Source organism: Odontesthes bonariensis, chromosome 11 (assembly GCF_027942865.1).
Source record: "Odontesthes bonariensis isolate fOdoBon6 chromosome 11, fOdoBon6.hap1, whole genome shotgun sequence".
Lineage (NCBI taxonomy): Eukaryota > Metazoa > Chordata > Actinopteri > Atheriniformes > Atherinopsidae > Odontesthes > Odontesthes bonariensis.
The window spans coordinates 28,017,538-28,030,037 of NC_134516.1; the positions used below are offsets into that span (position 1 = coordinate 28,017,538).

General features: G+C 42.5%; 2 non-coding genes and 1 pseudogene across 2 annotated transcripts in view; 1 reads left to right on the plus strand and 2 right to left on the minus strand.

Moving 5' to 3' along the window:
• Positions 1 to 4,229: 4,229 nt before the first annotated feature.
• On the minus strand, positions 4,230 to 4,301 carry trnaw-cca (transfer RNA tryptophan (anticodon CCA)). The gene has a single exon. It is a non-coding gene; the product is annotated as a tRNA-Trp (tRNA).
• A 1,396-nt stretch (positions 4,302 to 5,697) lies between these two features.
• On the plus strand, positions 5,698 to 8,185 carry LOC142391229 (uncharacterized; annotated as a pseudogene).
• Positions 8,186 to 12,446: 4,261 nt separating this feature from the next.
• trnaw-cca (transfer RNA tryptophan (anticodon CCA)) overlaps positions 12,447 to 12,500 on the minus strand; it is a 72-nt gene continuing 18 nt past the window's right edge. The window contains exon 1 of the tRNA in view: positions 12,447 to 12,500. This exon is cut by the window's right edge and continues 18 nt beyond it. This is a non-coding gene — a tRNA (tRNA-Trp).

Here is a 12,500-nt window from a genome sequence, read left to right on the forward strand (position 1 = left end):
AGTGGATGTATGTATGCATTGGTTGATGTATGTATGTATGTATTGTTGGATGTTAGTATGTATTCGTGGATGGATGGATGGATGGATGTATCGGTGGATTTATGTATGTATTTTGTAATTCATGAAGAAAGCTCAATATGTACTATTGAACTTCTACCTGAATCTGTGACACAATACTGCGTCCATGATGTTTTTATATCCTAAATTATTCCCTGACACCTGTGGACACACAAAAGATGGATAATATTGTACAGGTTAAAGCATGTATGTATGTATGCATTGGTGGATTGATGGATGGATGGATAGATGGATGGATGAATGGATGGATGGATGGATGGATGGATGTATATATGTATGTATGTATGTATGTATGTATGTATGTATGTATGTATGTATGTATGTATGTATGTATTGGTGGATGGATGGATGGATGTATTGGTGGATGTATGTATGTGTAGCGTTATTGGGTATTCATATATGTATTAAATATAAGGATTTATGAGATGTTCTCACAGTCTCAAATAAACCTTAAACCTCGAATATAAGGGCACCACCTACCTTATTTTAACTTGTTTTAAGTTACAGTCAGGGAGGAAAATTGTTTAAAATCTTACGATCCTGGTATGTTAAATTAATAATCAATTAATAATCAGTCTCATATCTCGCTACTTTCGTCAAAGTTCTCGTTTGGTTGGACAGACATTACGTAAAGAAAGCATACGACACAATCTGTGATTATAACATATATATAGATATATGAACTATTTATTAAAATGATATGGCCGGGTACATGAACCTTTAAACAAACAGGAGATGCATTGAATATGGGTGATTATATAAAACACTTAGTGAATGGAAAATAAAATATGGGAAATGGAGAGATACTGGATTCATTCAAATAGTTCAGGTTGGCTGACTATTTGACGCTAAACACTGACATTTTGGATTAATTTATCATTCTGTGAAAGCCTCGAGACATCCATCAAACCCACTTTAAGGTGAAAACGGGTCGGTCTTACTGTGCTGAAGTTCTGTTTAGTCAGCTCGGAACACGGCAGCGGCCACGCGGGTCCGAGGGGATTTCTCTTCCGCTCTCTGGGCCTTCCTGGCTGTGGTGGCTGACTTTAGCGGACTTCTCAGTTGCTCCTTTTCCCCGGGAAACGGGAACGATAATGCCGAGGGCTTTGATGTTAGATGATCAAATCCTCCGAGTGTCAGAGTTGGTCCGTTGCTGCTTTCTCTGATGAAGTGAACTTAAGTTCACAGAAGATTAATAAAAGGTTGCGTGGAGTTGGCTTCTTGGTAGGAAAAGGTGATGATGGCGTGAAACAGCGGAGGTTAGAGTGTGCGACGTAAAAAGGACATGGATGGCGATGGACGAACAAAAACACGTAAAACGTGTATCTTCAGAGTATTTCAATCTGTTTCTTTGTTAGGGTCTTTCTTTCTTTTCTCGTCTTTTCTTGGGTCCTGCTCCGTCCTTCTCCTTCCTCCCTTTCGTCGTCTTCTGCACGGCTCATCCTCTCATCTTTCCGCTCTCTTCAAATCTCTCTGAGCAACTGATCTGATCAATTCTCCATTGTTCTTCTCTGACCTGTTCTCTCTCTGGAAAACTCGGTGCTGAAACTCTGTGTCTCTGAGACTCTTCTGAAAACAAGAGAGTGTGTTTTTCGCGGGCTCCGGGTTTTGATTCTCGGAGGCGGGGCATGACGTAAGCTTACACTACTCTTTCAGCCAATGATATGCCTGAACTGTGGGGACGTCTGCCTGTGTGTCTCTGTGTAAGACGATCTTAGTCATCATTTTATGTGGGGATTTCTGGATGAGACAAAGAAATTCTATTTCTCCATTACTCCGTCTCATAGAACATTTGTGACCTGATCCAGCAAAATGAGTCACAGTGACCCAAATGTCAAAATTGAGATTTTGATATCAAAAGAAAGGAATGGAAATAAGCTTTAAAATGATACCATAGTCAAAGTCATACGTTGGATGGTTTTCAAAATATGGCTATTTGATTTATGATCTTCCACCCTCTTTTTACGTTTGAAAACCTGAGCAAATCGCGTTTAAATTTTTTTGCCCGTTTTTTTGTTGATATCTTTCAAAATCCTGTGAATTTAAAAGGATAAACTCTTTATCTTAATGCTCAATTTTACCAAAGGCATTTGTACACATATAAAATGGTATTAAACCAGACTGAAGCCCAAATGAATAGAAAATATTTATTTTTGTGCCCACACACACTGCTTCACAGCTCGACACAGCCCTCGTCACCTCATTAATATCAGTCACAGGTTGCTCAGTGACTTCATCGTCATCTTCCACATGAGTGGCGAATTCTTGCTCCTTTTCCATATCCGAGTCTTTGACATCGCTGTCATTTTCTTCTTCAGAAGATATCAACTCAGCTCCAAAAAAATCAGTAACTAGCGCTAGCAAGTCTTGCTGTCCAGCAGCAGAGCTAAAATTGGACGCCACGAGAGTTTAAAGCTTTCGCGACTCTACTTTCTTTAGCGAATGACATTTCAAAACAAAAACACAGATCAACACACTATACTACAGTACTACACGATACTAATATTGTAATATAAGACGATGACTTTTTTGACAATGACGAATATTGAGAGACTTTCTACGATCAGTTTAGGCTACACCAACAAAGATGGCTAGTTTGACAGGAGTGATGGCTGGACCAATCGCGTGTACCAGTCACTCGAAACGTGACTTCCCGCCTATTGTGGGCCTTTGTGTCACTGTTTGTGTACATTTTTAAGCATTTTGATTGGTTATATGAAGCTAGCAGAGATAGAGACGTTTCAGAGCTAAAGGGAAATCCTCAGAGGTAATAGGAACGGTAGACGTTAACGGGAGAGGAGTCGATGAATGTGTTCAACCTGTTAAATTTTAAAGCATTTACAACTTACAAGTCAACTTGAATTGTAATTTACGTGCCTTTCCTCAATTATATGGACTATACAACTTTGGGAGATTGTTTTTTAATGTCTATTCTTTGAAATTAGCTAAAAAAAAATTTTTTTTAAATCCATTGTTTTTTCACGTTATCTGCCCGTACCTCAAAATAGAACGTTGCGACTTCCGACTCATTTCGCCAGAGCGGGTCACATTTGTCTCTGTGATTCTGAAAACACCACAACTTGTTAAGATAAGCAGATTAAAGATATAACATAGACTTGTGATATAAAGACATCAAAATAACACACATGATAAAGACAATTATGACTTCAAAATTCAGATGGATATCTATAAAATCGTGACATATGAATAGTGAACCACACAATGTTAATTTTCTGTGTTAACAATGGGGATACCAAACAAATACCAAATAGATACTGAAGGGACATCGTTAAAAGTTAAATTGTTGCATATATCTCGTCCCTTTGACTGAGTCCTCGGGAATTTAAATGTTCAACTAATCAACACTGCAGACCACTAGGGGGCAATGTGGTTCCATCAGGCAGGTTGGGCATTTTCCAACAAGTTTGTTTCTTCGTCAATATTTAAGCCAGAATCGTACAAATTGTCTCTATATGCGTCTTGTGATCAAGCTGGAAACCTGAAAGAAATTGTATACGGTTATCAAACACATTTAATATAGTTTAAGATTCGATTAAAGGTGAGTCTTAGTGAAGTATTCTCAGTTCGTGTGTAGCCATCTGGTCGGTTCTCTGGTGGAAAAGGGTGTTAAAGTGTCAACTTCGATTTATGGTCCAGATAAGATAGTAAGTCTCCCACTTCTCCAACAGAAAGATTCTTTGTTCATTCGAGTTTTCCAATTTTATGGCAAGTGTCTGTTGCTTATTTTTCACTCCCAAAAGCTCTTAAGGTTGTTGTAAATTAGGCAGTTTTCTGTTCTCTGGATCTGGTTTTTATCCACATACGTAAACATTCCCCCGATAGGAATGTTGGTGTGTCAGAGGCTTCAAGTTTCTTAATCCACACGGCACTGTGACTGCTACATATGTATGTATGTATTGGTAATTGGATGGATGGATGTATCGGTGGATTTATGTATGTATTTTGTAATTTATGAAGAAAGCTCAATAAGTACTATTGAACTTCTACCTGAATCTGTGACACAACACTGCGTCCATGATGTTTTTATATCCTAAATTATTCCCTGACACCTGTGGACAGACAGCAGCTGGATAATATTGTACAGGTTAAAGCATGAAAACAGTGATGCAGCAACTATAAAGGATGAGCAATGACCCTGATGTGATTTGAACACACAACCTTCTGATCTGGAGTCAGACGCGCTACCATTGCGCCACAGAGTCACATGAAGTGCTCTGATCGATCTCTGATGCTTCAGATAATTACGAAGTAAGTGAAGGATGATGTGACCACAGCTAACCCTTAAGCACTTACCTGGCAGTCTCGCATCAGATGGGCCAGATGTTGTTCTCTACAGCGTTGGTGGTATAGTGGTTAGCATAGCTGCCTTCCAATTCCCAGCCAGCCATGTATAGGTGTAGAACTGTGACAGCCAATTAAATTACTGCATTTTTTTCAGTCCTGCATATAATTAATATCATTATGTAGTTCATAACCCTGCAGGTTCAAATCCCGTCAGGAGCACTTTAAAATAAAGAAAATAATAGAGGAAGGTGTTGGAAAATCACAGTTTTATTGCAACTGCAACTTACATGGTTGTACCCACTGTCATATTCATGTTATGAGGGTCAAGAACCCTTTTGGGCTTCATTTATTGAGACAGTGCTTGATTTATTTTTTCATTTGTTCATTCCTATCTATACTTGTTTTTTTTCCCTTTTACAAAACCACTTGGCTCGTAGGAGTATCAACATGAAGGAGACCACACACAGTTGTGCAAATCAACCAGTACATGTTTATTTAAAGAATAAAAGACAAATCAGTAATGTGACAGTGTACTGTGTATCACTAATGCAAAGATGTGGTGCAAGCAGCAACGCAGGGAGCACAGAGCTGGCCAGGTCACACCTCCTCCTGTAGGTTTAGAAATGAACACACAACAAACACAGGGAAAACAAAGCTGGACAGGTTACACCTCCTCCTGTAGGTTTAAAAATGAACACACAACAAACACAGGGAGCACAGAGCTGGCCAGGTTATACCTCAACCTGTCAGTTTAGAAATAGACAGTGTTATATTTTTCCATTCTACCTTTATCTTAAAGCTTTCTATGCTTTTGCCGAAAATCCTGTGTGTTCTTTTATGAATGAGAGTCTGGGAGTGTGACATCCATTTCTGGCATCTAATAAGCTAATTTACCTAATAATATATCAGTGTCTTACAGTAAATATAGCATACAGAGCTCTGTGTTTGATCATCTTGCCTTCACCAACAAAAAGGCTGTCAATTTGGAGGATCAGAACTGTACTACTCTTCCACAAAACAGGTGTTTATACTAACACAGTTTTCATATCTAATCAAAAGTCATTGTGCGTGCGCTCGTCCAGGCCCTCTATCTTGTCCTTGACTCTCCACAGCTCCCCCTTGCCTCGGCTTTGGTTCTCATATCAGCCACCTACAGAAAACATAAACTCACATATACCCACACACATAAAAAAGAAAAAGAGACAAAGAGCATATACAACACGCATCCTTCCAGTGATCTGAGACAGCGACACACTTTAACGCACTTTAACACTGACATTCAAGTTTGTACAATCAGGGTCATATTAACAACTCCTTCCCACCATCCACCTGGACACTCTTGTCTCTCACTTCCCTGATGATGGCTCCGGCCTCACCCTTCTCGGTGATTTCAACATCCAGACAGAGAAGCTTCACCCTCTTGTTTCTCTTCTCTCCTCCTTCGACCTAGCTCTCTCCCCATCTCCTCCTACCCACAAGGCTGGCAACACACTGGACCTTATCTTCACCAGACACTGTTCTAGCGCCAACCTCTCTGTCACTCCTCTTCATCTCTCTGACCACTACTTCATGTCCTACACCCTCTCCCTCTCCTCTCCTCCCTCCCGACCTCCCCCCACCCACTTGGTATCTTCTCGTCCCAATCTCCGCTCTCTCTCCCCCACTGACTTCTCCTCTTCTGTTCTCTCTGCTCTGCCTGCCCCTGAATCTTTTTCTCTTCTTTCCCCTGACACTTCTACTGATCTTCTTCTCTCCACCCTGTCCTCCTCTCTGGACAAACTCTGTCCCCTCACCTCCAGGCCTGCACGCTCAGCTCCACCTGCCCCATGGCTGTCGGACTCAGTGCGTACTGAGAGGCGGAGCGTGAGGGCGGCCGAGCGCAAATGGAGGAAAAGTAAACTTCCTGAAGACCTTCTTGCCTTCCAGTCCTTGCTTTCCACTTTTTCCTCCTCTCTCTCTGCTGCAAAAACTGCCTTCTTCTGTAACAAAATTCAAACTTCTGCTTCCAACCCCAAAAAACTCTTCCAAACTTTCTCATCCCTCCTCCAACCCCCATCCCCTCCTCCTCCTCCCTCCTCCCTGACGATTTCGCCGACTTCTTTGACAAGAAGGTTAACGATATCCGATCTTCCTTCCCTCACCTCCCAGCTGTCCACACCACCCACACCTGTCGCCCTCCCACTCCTCCCTCCCTACCACCTTCTCCCTCACCTCCCTCTCTGTCCCACTTCTCTCCCCTCTCTGCAAATGAGGTCCTCCACCTTGTAACATCCAGCCGCCCCACCACATGTTCCCTTGACCCAGTCCCTTCCCCTCTCCTTCATTCTGCTGCACCTGATCTTCTTCCTTACCTGACCCACCTCATTAACACATCTTTGACATCAGGCTCTTTTCCTTCTGCTTTCAGGACTGCCAGGGTCACTCCTCTTCTAAAGAAACCAGCTCTTGACCCTTCAGAGATCAAGAACTACAGACCGGTATCCCTTCTACCCTTTCTGTCCAAAACTCTTGAACGTGCTGTCTTCAAACAACTGTCCTCTTACCTCCACCAGAACAACCTCTTGGATCCCTACCAGTCCGGGTTCAAGGTGGGCCACTCAACTGAGACGGCCCTCCTAGCAGTAACTGAGTCACTCCAAACTGCTCGAGCTAACTCTCTCTCCTCTGTCCTGATTCTCCTGGACCTGTCTGCAGCATTTGACACAGTGAACCACGACATCCTTCTCTCTACCCTGGAGGGAATGGGGGTTTCTGGCTCTGCACTCTCCTTGTTCTCATCCTACCTGACAGATCGCTCCTACCAGGTCACACTGAGAGGGTCTGTGTCGAAGCCACGTAGGCTCACCACCGGGGTTCCCCAAGGTTCGGTCCTGGGTCCTCTTCTTTTCTCCCTCTACACATCATCTCTTGGTTCTATCATCCACTCCCATAACTTTTCCTACCACTGCTATGCAGACGACACCCAGCTGATTCTGTCTTTTCCCCCTTCTGACACCCAAGTGGAAGCACGCATTGCTGCGTGCCTGGCAGACATCTCGGGGTGGATGTCGATGCACCACAGCTCAACCTGGACAAGACTGAGCTGGTGCCTCTCCCGGGGAAGGCCTGCCCATTCAGAGACCTGGCCATCACCATGGATGACTCTGTGGTGACATCAACCCGGACCGCGAGGAATCTGGGTGTGACCCTGGACGACGAACTGTCGTTCTCGCCAAACATCGCATCAGTGACCCGTTCCTGCCGATTCCTCCTCTACAACATCCGGAGGATTCGCCCCTTCCTCACCGACAAGGCAGCACAGGTGCTCATCCAGGCTCTTGTCATCTCCCGCCTGGACTACTGCAACTCCCTCCTTGCTGGCGCCCCGGCTTCTGCCATCAGACCTCTGGAGCTGGTTCAGAAAGCTGCTGCTCGTCTGGTGTTCAACCTCCCCAAGTTCTCCCACACCACTCCCCTTCTCCGCTCTCTACACTGGCTCCCTGTAGCTGCTCGCATCCAGTTTAAGACTCTGGTGCTAGCCTACAGGGCAGTGGAAGGAACAGCTCCTTCATACCTCCAGGCTATGGTCAAGCCCTACACCCCCGCCCGACCACTTCGCTCTGCGGCCACCAGGTGCCTGGCTGCCCCGTCACTCAGGGGTCCCTGCGCACGATCGACACGGTCACGGCTTTTCTCTGTTCTGGCACCCCGATGGTGGAACGATCTCCCGACTGATATCAGGACAGCTGAGTCGCTGCCCATCTTTCGCCGTAGGCTGAAAACCCACCTCTTCAAGAAAAATTACCCTGATCCGCCCTCTTAGGACAGCACCTGCGCCGTCCTAGTTCCTTACGCACTTATTGTTTCCTCCACCACTGGCACCCTCTATATTTTCATTACCCTCTACCCGAACCAGGGTTTGAATCCCAGTCCTGCTTGTCTTACCTCTTTTATTTCTTCCCCTACCCGAACCAGGGTTTGCATCCCATTCCTGCTTTTCTTACCTCTTTTATGTCTTCCCCTACCCGAACCAGGGTTTGCATCCCATTCCTGCTTTTCTTACCTCTTTTATTTCTTCCCCTACCCGAACCAGGGTTTGCATCCCCACCCCGCTGTGACTGGTGTGCAGTTGGTGAGAGGCTGGTTGGTTATCGCACTTACTCTAGCACTAGTCTTGCTCTTAGCTGTTTGGTATTGGAAGGAAATGCACTTGTGATTTCTTGTGACCTGAAGTTCTTTTGCCTACCGATGTTGAACGCACTTATTGTAAGTCGCTTTGGTTAAAAGCGTCAGCAAAATGACCGTAATGTAATGTAATGTAGATATACAGTATGTATCTATTATTCTTATGATCCCAAGACTGTGTTTCCTTTACCTAAAGGAAATTGTTACATCATTTGAATCAACACAGGGAGCACAGAGCTGGCCAGGTCACACATCCACCTGTAGGTTTAGAAAATGGACAGACAATAAACAACACAGGGAACACAGAGCTGGGTGTAGGTTTAGAAAGAGAGAGACAACAAACAAAGATAAAGTGCTACAACACTGTTTGTACCAGAGCCCCGTCAGCCAGAACACTTTGCAAACATTGTGCTTGCAGTCTTCTGTTACCGCCTCCTACGACGTGGACGTGGGCTTGGATTTTAGGAGGCAAACATTTTGGAACTATGTACAACTATTTACAAAAAAATATCAAATATTTTATATAATATGTATATATTATATATGTGTGTATATATATATGTATATATTATATATATGTATATATTATATATGTGTGTGTATATATATATATATATATATATATACACACACATATACACCCTTATGTCTACATATGCCTACACATTTGCATAGCCCCTACTCATATACACTCATTTATATACTCTTATATATACTAAATTCTATTATACAACCTACACTGTTTTAAATAATAAAAAATAACCTGATATCACACACGATCACAAAACACAGGTGCATAAACACAGAATAACAACAAACGATGTCCGCATTATACACTACTTCAAAGGGAGACAAAATATGCTCATCATGTACACCAAAACTACGGCAAGATCAAAGTACCACATGTATTAAAATCATCATCTACTGCACATAAATTGTCATTTCAATGCAGTTGTTTTAAAGCAGCCAAAGACACAGCTAGTGATGCGTTGAACTTTAAAGCCATAAAGTGTAATATTTCACGTTGTCTATTAACAAATTTGAGTCTTATCATTCACAAGTATTACCTCAATCGTTATTAATTACCTCCATCACAAAAGTGCAGTGTTCTTATATTCTTTATATTCAGCATACGAATGTACATAAGAGTGTTACACCCCAATGAATGTCTCCATGTTGCTCCGCCATTTTAAAACTACGGGATGTGTAGAAGGACATGTCATCAGCTTCGCATTTCGAAGCTGATGACATGTCCTTCTATAATGTGTAATATTTCACGGACAATGAATGTCTCCATGTCACTCCGCCATTTTAAAACTACGGGATGTGTAGAAGGACATGTCATCAGCAATATTACACATTATAGCTTTAAGATAGCCTCTACATTACAGTCTTTGATATAATAGTTTGACACACAACACGCCGAATGGAGACGGTACTTGCATGTACCGGACAGCTTTGTAAAGTTATACCATCATAAAACACACATTTTGACTTGTTGACATTATTTACTTACCTCAGTAATTAATCAGATGATGAATGATGATGAACGGTGCTAGTGGCAGCAGCAGCCTGGCGACCCGGTTAACTATGGCCGTTTCTCAACTAATACTTTGTCATAAGAGATGTATAACAGACATACATATATAACATTTGTAGAAATGAAATACTGTTATGACTAGCAATACCGTGTAACAAATTTCCGCGATCTCTGTTCCGAGCGGTATCTCTCCTCACTCTGGTCTGCCTCTTTCTGGCTAGCAACTGCCGTACTCTATTCTGATTGGCTAGCCAAACGAGTCGACCTGTAAATGCGCCAAAATATCCCCCAGAGGCCAAAGAGTGCAATGCATCCGTGGTGTAAGAACTTCCATTGAAAATGAATGAGAAAAGTTAGGAGAGTTAATCTTAAAGGATAAGACCGTTTTTTTGACATTGGGCCCTTGATTTCACATTATAGCATGATGTTCTACTCACCCCTGCTTGTTGTTTGTCATTTGGAGCTGTTCCGAAGATATTCGCGAGGCGTCTGGCTGCTCTCTTGAGATATTCGGCCATGAAACGGTTTCCTATGGGCAAGCTCATGCAGGCACAAACTATGCTGTTTATAATTTATTAATTACTCTACACTAGCACTGATAACGTGGAGGTGCGTCGCTTACTTAAAAAAATCCGGGTTATTGTAATTTTGATTTTTTTGTCGTAAAGTGGGTGTTACTGACGTCATCGTCGTGCTACTGCCACAGGCAGCCCACAGACCTGCTGCCTATTTATTCATTCGGCTAAAATTCAAAATTAGTAACCCGGATTTTTTTAAGTAAGCGACGCACCTCCACGTTATCAGTGCTGGTGTAGAGTAATTAATAAATTATAAACAGCATAGTTTGTGCCTGTATAAACTTGCCCATAGGAAACCGTTTCATGGCCGAATATCTCAAGAGAGCAGCCAGACGCCTCGCGAATATCTTCGGAACAGCTCCAAATGTTCAACAACAAGCAGGGGTGAGTAGAACATCATGTTATAATGTGAAATCAAGGGCCCAATGTCAAAAAACCGGTCTTATCCTTTAACTATCGGAGACTCCCGCGCAGTCTGACCGGGGTTCGATTCCCGGCCAACGCAGCCAATTATATTCAAAGATGAGGTCTTGGGCTGATAATATATTAGTGATAACTTAGAAATATTTACTTGAGAAAACTCAACAGCTGTTGCTGAACTTGTTATCTGTGACCTCACACTGCATCTATCTGTCGTACTCAGTTGTTTTTATGTCCTAAATTATTCCCTGAAACCTGTGGACACACAAAAGATGGATAATATTGTACAGGTTAAAGCATTTATGTATGTATGCATTGGAGGATTGATGGATGTATAGATGTATTGGTGGATGGATGGATGGATGTATTGGTGGATGGAATGATGGATGGATGGATGGATGGATGGATGGATGGATGTATGTATGTATGTATGTATGTATGTATGTATAGATGGCTGGATGGATGGATGTATTGGTGGATGTTTGGATGGATGTATTGGTGGATGGATGGATGTATGTATTGGTAATTGGATGGATGTATTGGTGGATGTATGTATGCATTGGTGGATGGATGGCTGGATGGATGGATGTATTGGTGGATGTTTGGATGGATATATTGGTGGATGGATGGATGTATGTATTGGTAATTGGATGGATGTATTGGTGGATGTATGTATGCATTGGTGGATGGATGGCTGGATGGATGGATGTATTGGTGGATGTTTGGATGGATATATTGGTGGATGGATGGATGTATGTATTGGTAATTGGATGGATGTATTGGTGGATGTATGTATGCATTGGTGGATGGATGGATGGATGGATGTATTGGTGGATGTATGTATGCATTGGTCGATGTATGTATGTATGTATGTATGTATGTATGTAATGGTGGATGTATGTATGTATGTATGTATTGGTGGATGGATGGATGTATGTATGTATTGGTAATTGGATGGATGGATGGATGTATCGGTGGATGGATGGATGTATTGGTGGATGGATGGATGGATGTATTGGTGGATGGATGGATGGATGTATTGGTGGATGGATGGATGTATTGGTGGATGGATGGATGGATGTATTGGTGGATGGATGGATGGATGTATTGGTGGATGTATGTATGTATTGGTAATTGGATGGATGGATGTATCGGTGGATTTATGTATGTATTTTGTAATTTATGAAGAAAGCTCAATAGGTACTATTGAACTTCTACCTGAATCTGTGACACAATACTGCGTCCATGATGTTTTTATATCCTAAATTATTCCCTGACACCTGTGGACAGACAGCAGCTGGATAATATTGTACAGGTTAAAGCATGTAAACAGTGATGCAGCAACTATAAAGGATGAGCAATGACCCTGATGTGACTTGAACACACAACCTTCTGATCTGGAGTCAGACGCGCTA